Below are 14,175 nucleotides of genomic sequence, written 5' to 3'. Positions count from 1 at the left end.
TAAAAGTGGCAAATATATTGAAAATGTGTGTAAAAGTGGCAAATATATTGTAAAATGTGTGTAAAAGTGGCAAATATATTGAAAATTTGTGTAAAAGTGGCAAATATATTGAAAATGTGTGTAAAAGTGGCAAATCTCTTGTAAAATGTGTGTAAAAGTGGCAAATATATTGGAAAATGTGTGTAAAAGTGGCAAATATCTTGTAAAATGTGTGTAAAAGTGGCAAATCTCTTGTAAAATGTGTGTAAAAGTGGCAAATATATTGGAAAATGTGTGTAAAAGTGGCAAATCTCTTGTAAAATGTGTGTAAAAGTGGCAAATATATTGTAAAATGTGTGTAAAAGTGGCAAATCTCTTGCAAAATGTGTGTAAAAGTGGCAAATCTATTGCAAAATGTGTGTAAAAGTGGCAAATATATTGATAATGTGTGTAAAAGTGGCAAATATCTTGTAAAATGTGTGTAAAAGTGGCAAATATATTGGAAAATGTGTGTAAAAGTGGCAAATATATTGTAAAATGTGTGTAAAAGTGGCAAATCTCTTGTAAAATGTGTGTAAAAGTGGCAAATCTATTGCAAAATGTGTGTAAAAGTGGCAAATATATTGTTAAATGTGTGTAAAAGTGGCAAATATCTTGTAAAATGTGTGTAAAAGTGGCAAATCTATTGCAAAATGTGTGTAAAAGTGGCAAATATATTGTAAAATGTGTGTAAAAGTGGCAAATATATTGAAAATGTGTGTAAAAGTGGCAAATATATTGAAAATGTGTGTAAAAGTGGCAAATATCTTGTAAAATGTGTGTAAAAGTGGCAAATCTATTGTAAAATGTGTGTAAAAGTGGCAAATCTATTGGAAAATGTGTGTAAAAGTGGCAAATATATTGGAAAATGTGTTTAAAAGTGGCAAATCTCTTGTAAAATGTGTGTAAAAGTGGCAAATATATTGTAAAATGTGTGTAAAAGTGGCAAATCTCTTGTAAAATGTGTGTAAAAGTGGCAAATCTATTGAAAATGTGTGTAAAAGTGGCAAATATATTGTAAAATGTGTGTAAAAGTGGCAAATCTCTTGCAAAATGTGTGTAAAAGTGGCAAATCTATTGCAAAATGTGTGTAAAAGTGGCAAATATATTGATAATGTGTGTAAAAGTGGCAAATATCTTGTAAAATGTGTGTAAAAGTGGCAAATATATTGGAAAATGTGTGTAAAAGTGGCAAATATATTGTAAAATGTGTGTAAAAGTGGCAAATCTCTTGTAAAATGTGTGTAAAAGTGGCAAATATATTGACAATGTGTGTAAAAGTGGCAAATATATTGACAATGTGTGTAAAAGTGGCAAATCTCTTGTAAAATGTGTGTAAAAGTGGCAAATATCTTGTAAAATGTGTGTAAAAGTGGCAAATCTATTGTAAAATGTGTGTAAAAGTGGCAAATCTATTGAAAATGTGTGTAAAAGTGGCAAATCTCTTGTAAAATGTGTGTAAAAGTGGCAAATCTATTGTAAAATGTGTGTAAAAGTGGCAAATATATTGGAAAATGTGTGTAAAAGTGGCAAATCTCTTGTAAAATGTGTGTAAAAGTGGCAAATATATTGTAAAATGTGTGTAAAAGTGGCAAATATATTGGAAAATGTGTGTAAAAGTGGCAAATCTCTTGTAAAATGTGTGTAAAAGTGGCAAATATATTGTAAAATGTGTGTAAAAGTGGCAAATCTCTTGTAAAATGTGTGTAAAAGTGGCAAATATCTTGTAAAATGTGTGTAAAAGTGGCAAATATATTGGAAAATGTGTGTAAAAGTGGCAAATATATTGTAAAATGTGTGTAAAAGTGGCAAATCTCTTGTAAAATGTGTGTAAAAGTGGCAAATCTATTGCAAAATGTGTGTAAAAGTGGCTAATATATTGTTAAATGTGTGTAAAAGTGGCAAATATCTTCTAAAATGTGTGTAAAAGTGGCAAATCTATTGCAAAATGTGTGTAAAAGTGGCAAATATATTGTAAAATGTGTGTAAAAGTGGCAAATATATTGAAAATGTGTGTAAAAGTGGCAAATATATTGAAAATGTGTGTAAAAGTGGCAAATCTCTTGTAAAATGTGTGTAAAAGTGGCAAATCTATTGTAAAATGTGTGTAAAAGTGGCAAATCTATTGAAAATGTGTGTAAAAGTGGCAAATCTCTTGTAAAATGTGTGTAAAAGTGGCAAATCTATTGTAAAATGTGTGTAAAAGTGGCAAATATATTGGAAAATGTGTGTAAAAGTGGCAAATCTCTTGTAAAATGTGTGTAAAAGTGGCAAATATATTGTAAAATGTGTGTAAAAGTGGCAAATCTCTTGTAAAATGTGTGTAAAAGTGGCAAATCTATTGAAAATGTGTGTAAAAGTGGCAAATATATTGGAAAATGTGTGTAAAAGTGGCAAATATATTGGAAAATGTGTGTAAAATGTGTGTAAAAGTGGCAAATATATTGTAAAATGTTTGTAAAAGTGGCAAATCTATTGAAAATGTGTGTAAAAGTGGCAAATATATTGGAAAATGTGTGTCGAAATGGTAAATCTCTTGTAAAATGTGTGTAAAAGTGGCAAATCTATTGTAAAATGTATGTAAAAGTGGCAAATATATTGAAAATGTGTGTAAAAGTGGCAAATATATTGGAAAATGTGTGTAAAAGTGGCAAATCTCTTGTAAAATGTGTGTAAAAGTGGCAAATCTATTGAAAATGTGTGTCAAAGTGGCAAATCTCTTGTAAAATGTGTGTAAAAGTGGCAAATATATTGAAAATGTGTGTAAAAGTGGCAAATATATTGTAAAATGTGTGTAAAAGTGGCAAATATATTGGAAAATGTGTATAAAAGTGGCAAATCTCTTGTAAAATGTGTGTAAACGTGGCAAATATATTGGAAAATGTGTGTAGAAATGGTAAATCTCTTGTAAAATGTGTGTAAAAGTGGCAAATCTATTGTAAAATGTGTGTAAAAGTGGCAAATCTATTGTAAAATGTGTGTAAAAGTGGCAAATATATTGAAAATGTGTGTAAAAGTGGCAAATCTATTGCAAAATGTGTGTAAAAGTGGCAAATATATTGAAAATGTGTGTAAAAGTGGCAAATGTCTTGTAAAATGTGTGTAATAGTGGCAAATCTCTTGTAAAATGTGTGTAAAAGTGGCAAATCTCTTGTAAAATGTGTGTAAAAGTGGCAAATCTCTTGTAAAATGTGTGTAAAAGTGGCAAATCTATTGCAAAATGTGTGTAAAAGTGGCAAATATATTGAAAATGTGTGTAAAAGTGGCAAATATATTGAAAATGTGTGTAAAAGTGGCAAATATATTGGAAAATGTATGTAGAAATGGTAAATCTCTTGTAAAATGTGTGTAAAAGTGGCAAATCTATTGTAAAATGTGTGTAAAAGTGGCAAATCTATTGTAAAATGTGTGTAAAAGTGGCAAATATATTGAAAATGTGTGTAAAAGTGGCAAATCTCTTGTAAAATGTGTGTAAAAGTGGCAAATCTATTGTAAAATGTGTGTAAAAGTGGCAAATATATTGAAAATGTGTGTAAAAGTGGCAAATATATTGAAAATGTGTGTAAAAGTGGCAAATATATTGGAAAATGTGTGTAAAAGTGGCAAATCTCTTGTAAAATGTGTGTAAAAGTGGCAAATATATTGGAAAATGTGTGTAAAAGTGGCAAATCTATTGTAAAATGTGTGTAAAAGTGGCAAATATATTGGAAAATGTGTGTAAAAGTGGCAAATATATTGGAAATGTGTGTAAAAGTGGCAAATATATTGTAAAATGTGTGTAAAAGTGGCAAATCTCTTGTAAAATGTGTGTAAAAGTGGCAAATCTATTGCAAAATGTGTGTAAAAGTGGCAAATATATTGATAATGTGTGTAAAAGTGGCAAATATCTTGTAAAATGTGTGTAAAAGTGGCAAATATATTGGAAAATGTGTGTAAAAGTGGCAAATCTCTTGTAAAATGTGTGTAAAAGTGGCAAATATATTGGAAAATGTGTGTAGAAATGGTAAATCTCTTGTAAAATGTGTGTAAAAGTGGCAAATCTATTGTAAAATGTGTGTAAAAGTGGCAAATCTATTGTAAAATGTGTGTAAAAGTGGCAAATATATTGGAAAATGTGTGTAAAAGTGGCAAATATATTGGAAATGTGTGTAAAAGTGGCAAATATATTGTAAAATGTGTGTAAAAGTGGCAAATCTGTTGTAAAATGTGTGTAAAAGTGGCAAATATATTGGAAAATGTGTGTAGAAATGGTAAATCTCTTGTAAAATGTGTGTAAAAGTGGCATATATGTTGCAAAATGTGTGTAAAAGTGGCAAATATATTGTAAAATGTGTGTAAAAGTGGCAAATATATTGAAAATGTGTGTAAAAGTGGCAAATATATTGAAAATGTGTGTAAAAGTGGCAAATCTCTTGTAAAATGTGTGTAAAAGTGGCAAATCTATTGTAAAATGTGTGTAAAAGTGGCAAATCTATTGGAAAATGTGTGTAAAAGTGGCAAATATATTGAAAATGTGTGTAAAAGTGGCAAATCTCTTGTAAAATGTGTGTAAAAGTGGCAAATATATTGTAAAATGTGTGTAAAAGTGGCAAATATATTGGAAAATGTGTGTAAAAGTGGCAAATCTCTTGTAAAATGTGTGTAAAAGTGGCAAATCTATTGTAAAATGTGTGTAAAAGTGGCAAATATATTGGAAAATGTGTGTAAAAGTGGCAAATCTCTTGTAAAATGTGTGTAAAAGTGGCAAATCTATTGAAAATGTGTGTAAAAGTGGCAAATATATTGTAAAATGTGTGTAAAAGTGGCAAATATATTGATAATGTGTGTAAAAGTGGCAAATATCTTGTAAAATGTGTGTAAAAGTGGCAAATATATTGGAAAATGTGTGTAAAAGTGGCAAATATATTGTAAAATGTGTGTAAAAGTGGCAAATATATTGAAAATGTGTGTAAAAGTGGCAAATATATTGAAAATGTGTGTAAAAGTGGCAAATCTCTTGTAAAATGTGTGTAAAAGTGGCAAATATATTGGAAAATGTGTGTAAAAGTGGCAAATATCTTGTAAAATGTGTGTAAAAGTGGCAAATCTCTTGTAAAATGTGTGTAAAAGTGGCAAATATATTGGAAAATGTGTGTAAAAGTGGCAAATCTCTTGTAAAATGTGTGTAAAAGTGGCAAATATATTGTAAAATGTGTGTAAAAGTGGCAAATCTCTTGCAAAATGTGTGTAAAAGTGGCAAATCTATTGCAAAATGTGTGTAAAAGTGGCAAATATATTGACAATGTGTGTAAAAGTGGCAAATCTCTTGTAAAATGTGTGTAAAAGTGGCAAATATCTTGTAAAATGTGTGTAAAAGTGGCAAATCTATTGTAAAATGTGTGTAAAAGTGGCAAATCTATTGAAAATGTGTGTAAAAGTGGCAAATCTCTTGTAAAATGTGTGTAAAAGTGGCAAATCTATTGTAAAATGTGTGTAAAAGTGGCAAATATATTGGAAAATGTGTGTAAAAGTGGCAAATCTCTTGTAAAATGTGTGTAAAAGTGGCAAATATATTGTAAAATGTGTGTAAAAGTGGCAAATATATTGGAAAATGTGTGTAAAAGTGGCAAATCTCTTGTAAAATGTGTGTAAAAGTGGCAAATATATTGTAAAATGTGTGTAAAAGTGGCAAATCTCTTGTAAAATGTGTGTAAAAGTGGCAAATATCTTGTAAAATGTGTGTAAAAGTGGCAAATATATTGGAAAATGTGTGTAAAATTGGCAAATATATTGTAAAATGTGTGTAAAAGTGGCAAATCTCTTGTAAAATGTGTGTAAAAGTGGCAAATCTATTGCAAAATGTGTGTAAAAGTGGCAAATCTATTGCAAAATGTGTGTAAAAGTGGCTAATATATTGTTAAATGTGTGTAAAAGTGGCAAATATCTTCTAAAATGTGTGTAAAAGTGGCAAATCTATTGCAAAATGTGTGTAAAAGTGGCAAATATATTGTAAAATGTGTGTAAAAGTGGCAAATATATTGAAAATGTGTGTAAAAGTGGCAAATATATTGAAAATGTGTGTAAAAGTGGCAAATCTCTTGTAAAATGTGTGTAAAAGTGGCAAATATATTGGAAAATGTGTGTAAAAGTGGCAAATATATTGAAAATGTGTGTAAAAGTGGCAAATATATTGAAAATGTGTGTAAAAGTGGCAAATCTCTTGTAAAATGTGTGTAAAAGTGGCAAATATATTGGAAAATGTGTGTAAAAGTGGCAAATCTCTTGTAAAATGTGTGTAAAAGTGGCAAATATATTGAAAATGTGTGTAAAAGTGGCAAATCTCTTGTAAAATGTGTGTAAAAGTGGCAAATCTATTGTAAAATGTGTGTAAAAGTGGCAAATCTATTGAAAATGTGTGTAAAAGTGGCAAATCTCTTGTAAAATGTGTGTAAAAGTGGCAAATCTATTGTAAAATGTGTGTAAAAGTGGCAAATATATTGGAAAATGTGTGTAAAAGTGGCAAATCTCTTGTAAAATGTGTGTAAAAGTGGCAAATATATTGTAAAATGTGTGTAAAAGTGGCAAATCTCTTGTAAAATGTGTGTAAAAGTGGCAAATCTATTGAAAATGTGTGTAAAAGTGGCAAATATATTGGAAAATGTGTGTAAAAGTGGCAAATATATTGGAAAATGTGTGTAAAAGTGGCAAATCTCTTGTAAAATGTGTGTAAAAGTGGCAAATATATTGAAAATGTGTGTAAAAGTGGCAAATATATTGGAAAATGTGTGTCGAAATGGTAAATCTCTTGTAAAATGTGTGTAAAAGTGGCAAATCTATTGTTAAATGTGTGTAAAAGTGGCAAATCTCTTGTAAAATGTGTGTAAAAGTGGCAAATCTATTGAAAATGTGTGTAAAAGTGGCAAATCTCTTGTAAAATGTGTGTAAAAGTGGCAAATCTATTGTAAAATGTGTGTAAAAGTGGCAAATATATTGAAAATGTGTGTAAAAGTGGCAAATATATTGAAAATGTGTGTAAAAGTGGCAAATCTCTTGTAAAATGTGTGTAAAAGTGGCAAATATATTGGAAAATGTGTGTAAAAGTGGCAAATCTCTTGTAAAATGTGTGTAAAAGTGGCAAATCTCTTGTAAAATGTGTGTAAAAGTGGCAAATATATTGGAAAATGTGTGTAGAAATGGTAAATCTCTTGTAAAATGTGTGTAAAAGTGGCAAATATATTGAAAATGTGTGTAAAAGTGGCAAATATATTGTAAAATGTGTGTAAAAGTGGCAAATATATTGAAAATTTGTGTAAAAGTGGCAAATATATTGAAAATGTGTGTAAAAGTGGCAAATCTCTTGTAAAATGTGTGTAAAAGTGGCAAATATATTGGAAAATGTGTGTAAAAGTGGCAAATATCTTGTAAAATGTGTGTAAAAGTGGCAAATCTCTTGTAAAATGTGTGTAAAAGTGGCAAATATATTGGAAAATGTGTGTAAAAGTGGCAAATCTCTTGTAAAATGTGTGTAAAAGTGGCAAATATATTGTAAAATGTGTGTAAAAGTGGCAAATCTCTTGCAAAATGTGTGTAAAAGTGGCAAATCTATTGCAAAATGTGTGTAAAAGTGGCAAATATATTGATAATGTGTGTAAAAGTGGCAAATATCTTGTAAAATGTGTGTAAAAGTGGCAAATATATTGGAAAATGTGTGTAAAAGTGGCAAATATATTGTAAAATGTGTGTAAAAGTGGCAAATCTCTTGTAAAATGTGTGTAAAAGTGGCAAATATATTGACAATGTGTGTAAAAGTGGCAAATATATTGACAATGTGTGTAAAAGTGGCAAATCTCTTGTAAAATGTGTGTAAAAGTGGCAAATATCTTGTAAAATGTGTGTAAAAGTGGCAAATCTATTGTAAAATGTGTGTAAAAGTGGCAAATCTATTGAAAATGTGTGTAAAAGTGGCAAATCTCTTGTAAAATGTGTGTAAAAGTGGCAAATATATTGTAAAATGTGTGTAAAAGTGGCAAATATATTGGAAAATGTGTGTAAAAGTGGCAAATCTCTTGTAAAATGTGTGTAAAAGTGGCAAATATATTGTAAAATGTGTGTAAAAGTGGCAAATATATTGGAAAATGTGTGTAAAAGTGGCAAATCTCTTGTAAAATGTGTGTAAAAGTGGCAAATATATTGTAAAATGTGTGTAAAAGTGGCAAATCTCTTGTAAAATGTGTGTAAAAGTGGCAAATATCTTGTAAAATGTGTGTAAAAGTGGCAAATATATTGGAAAATGTGTGTAAAAGTGGCAAATATATTGTAAAATGTGTGTAAAAGTGGCAAATCTCTTGTAAAATGTGTGTAAAAGTGGCAAATCTATTGCAAAATGTGTGTAAAAGTGGCTAATATATTGTTAAATGTGTGTAAAAGTGGCAAATATCTTCTAAAATGTGTGTAAAAGTGGCAAATCTATTGCAAAATGTGTGTAAAAGTGGCAAATATATTGTAAAATGTGTGTAAAAGTGGCAAATATATTGAAAATGTGTGTAAAAGTGGCAAATATATTGAAAATGTGTGTAAAAGTGGCAAATCTCTTGTAAAATGTGTGTAAAAGTGGCAAATCTATTGTAAAATGTGTGTAAAAGTGGCAAATCTATTGAAAATGTGTGTAAAAGTGGCAAATCTCTTGTAAAATGTGTGTAAAAGTGGCAAATCTATTGTAAAATGTGTGTAAAAGTGGCAAATATATTGGAAAATGTGTGTAAAAGTGGCAAATCTCTTGTAAAATGTGTGTAAAAGTGGCAAATATATTGTAAAATGTGTGTAAAAGTGGCAAATCTCTTGTAAAATGTGTGTAAAAGTGGCAAATCTATTGAAAATGTGTGTAAAAGTGGCAAATATATTGGAAAATGTGTGTAAAAGTGGCAAATATATTGGAAAATGTGTGTAAAATGTGTGTAAAAGTGGCAAATATATTGTAAAATGTTTGTAAAAGTGGCAAATCTATTGAAAATGTGTGTAAAAGTGGCAAATATATTGGAAAATGTGTGTCGAAATGGTAAATCTCTTGTAAAATGTGTGTAAAAGTGGCAAATCTATTGTTAAATGTGTGTAAAAGTGGCAAATCTCTTGTAAAATGTGTGTAAAAGTGGCAAATCTATTGAAAATGTGTGTAAAAGTGGCAAATCTCTTGTAAAATGTGTGTAAAAGTGGCAAATCTATTGTAAAATGTGTGTAAAAGTGGCAAATATATTGAAAATGTGTGTAAAAGTGGCAAATATATTGAAAATGTGTGTAAAAGTGGCAAATCTCTTGTAAAATGTGTGTAAAAGTGGCAAATATATTGGAAAATGTGTGTAAAAGTGGCAAATCTCTTGTAAAATGTGTGTAAAAGTGGCAAATCTCTTGTAAAATGTGTGTAAAAGTGGCAAATATATTGGAAAATGTGTGTAGAAATGGTAAATCTCTTGTAAAATGTGTGTAAAAGTGGCAAATATATTGAAAATGTGTGTAAAAGTGGCAAATATATTGTAAAATGTGTGTAAAAGTGGCAAATATATTGAAAATTTGTGTAAAAGTGGCAAATATATTGAAAATGTGTGTAAAAGTGGCAAATCTCTTGTAAAATGTGTGTAAAAGTGGCAAATATATTGGAAAATGTGTGTAAAAGTGGCAAATATCTTGTAAAATGTGTGTAAAAGTGGCAAATCTCTTGTAAAATGTGTGTAAAAGTGGCAAATATATTGGAAAATGTGTGTAAAAGTGGCAAATCTCTTGTAAAATGTGTGTAAAAGTGGCAAATATATTGTAAAATGTGTGTAAAAGTGGCAAATCTCTTGCAAAATGTGTGTAAAAGTGGCAAATCTATTGCAAAATGTGTGTAAAAGTGGCAAATATATTGATAATGTGTGTAAAAGTGGCAAATATCTTGTAAAATGTGTGTAAAAGTGGCAAATATATTGGAAAATGTGTGTAAAAGTGGCAAATATATTGTAAAATGTGTGTAAAAGTGGCAAATCTCTTGTAAAATGTGTGTAAAAGTGGCAAATCTATTGCAAAATGTGTGTAAAAGTGGCAAATATATTGTTAAATGTGTGTAAAAGTGGCAAATATCTTGTAAAATGTGTGTAAAAGTGGCAAATCTATTGCAAAATGTGTGTAAAAGTGGCAAATATATTGTAAAATGTGTGTAAAAGTGGCAAATATATTGAAAATGTGTGTAAAAGTGGCAAATATATTGAAAATGTGTGTAAAAGTGGCAAATATCTTGTAAAATGTGTGTAAAAGTGGCAAATCTATTGTAAAATGTGTGTAAAAGTGGCAAATCTATTGGAAAATGTGTGTAAAAGTGGCAAATATATTGGAAAATGTGTTTAAAAGTGGCAAATCTCTTGTAAAATGTGTGTAAAAGTGGCAAATATATTGTAAAATGTGTGTAAAAGTGGCAAATCTCTTGTAAAATGTGTGTAAAAGTGGCAAATCTATTGAAAATGTGTGTAAAAGTGGCAAATATATTGGAAAATGTGTGTCGAAATGGTAAATCTCTTGTAAAATGTGTGTAAAAGTGGCAAATCTATTGTAAAATGTGTGTAAAAGTGGCAAATCTATTGTAAAATGTGTGTAAAAGTGGCAAATATATTGAAAATGTGTGTAAAAGTGGCAAATCTCTTGTAAAATGTGTGTAAAAGTGGCAAATCTATTGTAAAATGTGTGTAAAAGTGGCAAATATATTGAAAATGTGTGTAAAAGTGGCAAATATATTGAAAATGTGTGTAAAAGTGGCAAATCTCTTGTAAAATGTGTGTAAAAGTGGCAAATCTATTGAAAATGTGTGTAAAAGTGGCAAATCTCTTGTAAAATGTGTGTAAAAGTGGCAAATCTATTGTAAAATGTGTGTAAAAGTGGCAAATATATTGTAAAATGTGTGTAAAAGTGGCAAATATATTGCAAAATGTGTGTAAAAGTGGCAAATATATTGGAAAATGTGTGTAAAAGTGGCAAATATATTGAAAATGTGTGTAAAAGTGGCAAATCTCTTGTAAAATGTGTGTAAAAGTGGCAAATATATTGGAAAATGTGTGTAAAAGTGGCAAATCTCTTGTAAAATGTGTGTAAAAGTGGCAAATCTCTTGTAAAATGTGTGTAAAAGTGGCAAATATATTGGAAAATGTGTGTAGAAATGGTAAATCTCTTGTAAAATGTGTGTAAAAGTGGCAAATCTCTTGTAAAATGTGTGTAAAAGTGGCAAATCTCTTGTAAAATGTGTGTAAAAGTGGCAAATATCTTGTAAAATGTGTGTAAAAGTGGCAAATCTTTTGCAAAATGTATGTAAAAGTGGCAAATATATTGAAAATGTGTGTAAAAGTGGCAAATATATTGTAAAATGTGTGTAAAAGTGGCAAATCTCTTGCAAAATGTGTGTAAAAGTGGCAAATCTATTGCAAAATGTGTGTAAAAGTGGCAAATATATTGATAATGTGTGTAAAAGTGGCAAATATCTTGTAAAATGTGTGTAAAAGTGGCAAATCTATTGCAAAATGTGTGTAAAAGTGGCAAATCTCTTGTAAAATGTGTGTAAAAGTGGCAAAACTATTGCAAAATGTGTGTAAAAGTGGCAAATCTATTGCAAAATGTGTGTAAAAGTGGCAAATCTATTGTAAAATGTGTGTAAAAGTGGCAAATCTCTTGTAAAATGTGTGTAAAAGTGGCAAATCTATTGTAAAATGTGTGTAAAAGTGGCAAATATATTGAAAATGTGTGTAAAAGTGGCAAATATCTTGTAAAATGTGTGTAAAAGTGGCAAATCTATTGCAAAATGTGTGTAAAAGTGGCAAATATATTGTAAAATGTGTGTAAAAGTGGTAAATATATTGTAAAATGTGTGTAAAAGTGGCAAATATATTGCAAAATGTGTGTAAAAGTGGCAAATATATTGGAAAATGTGTGTAAAAGTGGCAAATATATTGAAAATGTGTGTAAAAGTGGCAAATCTCTTGTAAAATGTGTGTAAAAGTGGCAAATATATTGGAAAATGTGTGTAAAAGTGGCAAATCTCTTGTAAAATGTGTGTAAAACTGGCAAATCTCTTGTAAAATGTGTGTAAAAGTGGCAAATATATTGGAAAATGTGTGTAAAAGTGGCAAATATATTGTAAAATGTGTGTAAAAGTGGCAAATATATTGTAAAATGTGTGTAAAAGTGGCAAATATATTGGAAAATGTGTGTAAAAGTGGCAAATCTATTGTAAAATGTGTGTAAAAGTGGCAAATCTATTGAAAATGTGTGTAAAAGTGGCAAATCTCTTGTAAAATGTGTGTAAAAGTGGCAAATCTATTGTAAAATGTGTGTAAAAGTGGCAAATATATTGAAAATGTGTGTAAAAGTGGCAAATATATTGGAAAATGTGTGTAAAAGTGGCAAATATATTGGAAAATGTGTGTAAAAGTGGCAAATCTCTTGTAAAATGTGTGTAAAAGTGGCAAATCTATTGTAAAATGTGTGTAAAAGTGGCAAATCTATTGAAAATGTGTGTAAAAGTGGCAAATATATTGGAAAATGTGTGTCGAAATGGTAAATCTCTTGTAAAATGTGTGTAAAAGTGGCAAATCTATTGTAAAATGTGTGTAAAAGGGGCAAATCTATTGTAAAATGTGTGTAAAAGTGGCAAATATATTGAAAATGTGTGTAAAAGTGGTAAATCTCTTGTAAAATGTGTGTAAAAGTGGCAAATCTATTGTAAAATGTATGTAAAAGTGGCAAATATATTGAAAATGTGTGTAAAAGTGGCAAATATATTGGAAAATGTGTGTAAAAGTGGCAAATCTCTTGTAAAATGTGTGTAAAAGTGGCAAATCTATTGAAAATGTGTGTCAAAGTGGCAAATCTCTTGTAAAATGTGTGTAAAAGTGGCAAATATATTGAAAATGTGTGTAAAAGTGGCAAATATATTGTAAAATGTGTGTAAAAGTGGCAAATATATTGGAAAATGTGTATAAAAGTGGCAAATCTCTTGTAAAATGTGTGTAAACGTGGCAAATATATTGGAAAATGTGTGTAGAAATGGTAAATCTCTTGTAAAATGTGTGTAAAAGTGGCAAATCTATTGTAAAATGTGTGTAAAAGTGGCAAATCTATTGTAAAATGTGTGTAAAAGTGGCAAATATATTGAAAATGTGTGTAAAAGTGGCAAATCTATTGCAAAATGTGTGTAAAAGTGGCAAATATATTGAAAATGTGTGTAAAAGTGGCAAATGTCTTGTAAAATGTGTGTAAAAGTGGCAAATCTCTTGTAAAATGTGTGTAAAAGTGGCAAATCTCTTGTAAAATGTGTGTAAAAGTGGCAAATCTATTGCAAAATGTGTGTGAAAGTGGCAAATATATTGAAAATGTGTGTAAAAGTGGCAAATATATTGGAAAATGTATGTAGAAATGGTAAATCTCTTGTAAAATGTGTGTAAAAGTGGCAAATCTATTGTAAAATGTGTGTAAAAGTGGCAAATCTATTGTAAAATGTGTGTAAAAGTGGCAAATATATTGAAAATGTGTGTAAAAGTGGCAAATCTCTTGTAAAATGTGTGTAAAAGTGGCAAATCTATTGTAAAATGTGTGTAAAAGTGGCAAATATATTGAAAATGTGTGTAAAAGTGGCAAATATATTGAAAATGTGTGTAAAAGTGGCAAATATATTGGAAAATGTGTGTAAAAGTGGCAAATCTCTTGTAAAATGTGTGTAAAAGTGGCAAATATATTGGAAAATGTGTGTAGAAATGGTAAATCTCTTGTAAAATGTGTGTAAAAGTGGCAAATCTATTGTAAAATGTGTGTAAAAGTGGCAAATCTATTGTAAAATGTGTGTAAAAGTGGCAAATATATTGGAAAATGTGTGTAAAAGTGGCAAATATATTGGAAATGTGTGTAAAAGTGGCAAATATATTGTAAAATGTGTGTAAAAGTGGCAAATCTCTTGTAAAATGTGTGTAAAAGTGGCAAATCTATTGCAAAATGTGTGTAAAAGTGGCAAATATATTGATAATGTGTGTAAAAGTGGCAAATATCTTGTAAAATGTGTGTAAAAGTGGCAAATATATTGGAAAATGTGTGTAAAAGTGGCAAATCTCTTGTAAAATGTGTGTAAAAGTGGCAAATATATTGGAAAATGTGTGTAGAAATGGTAAATCTCTT

The sequence above is a fragment of the Myxine glutinosa genome, chromosome 6 (genome assembly GCF_964187855.1).
Source record: "Myxine glutinosa chromosome 6, kmMyxGlut1.1, whole genome shotgun sequence".
Lineage (NCBI taxonomy): Eukaryota > Metazoa > Chordata > Myxini > Myxiniformes > Myxinidae > Myxine > Myxine glutinosa.
This window is presented reverse-complemented; position numbering follows the sequence as displayed.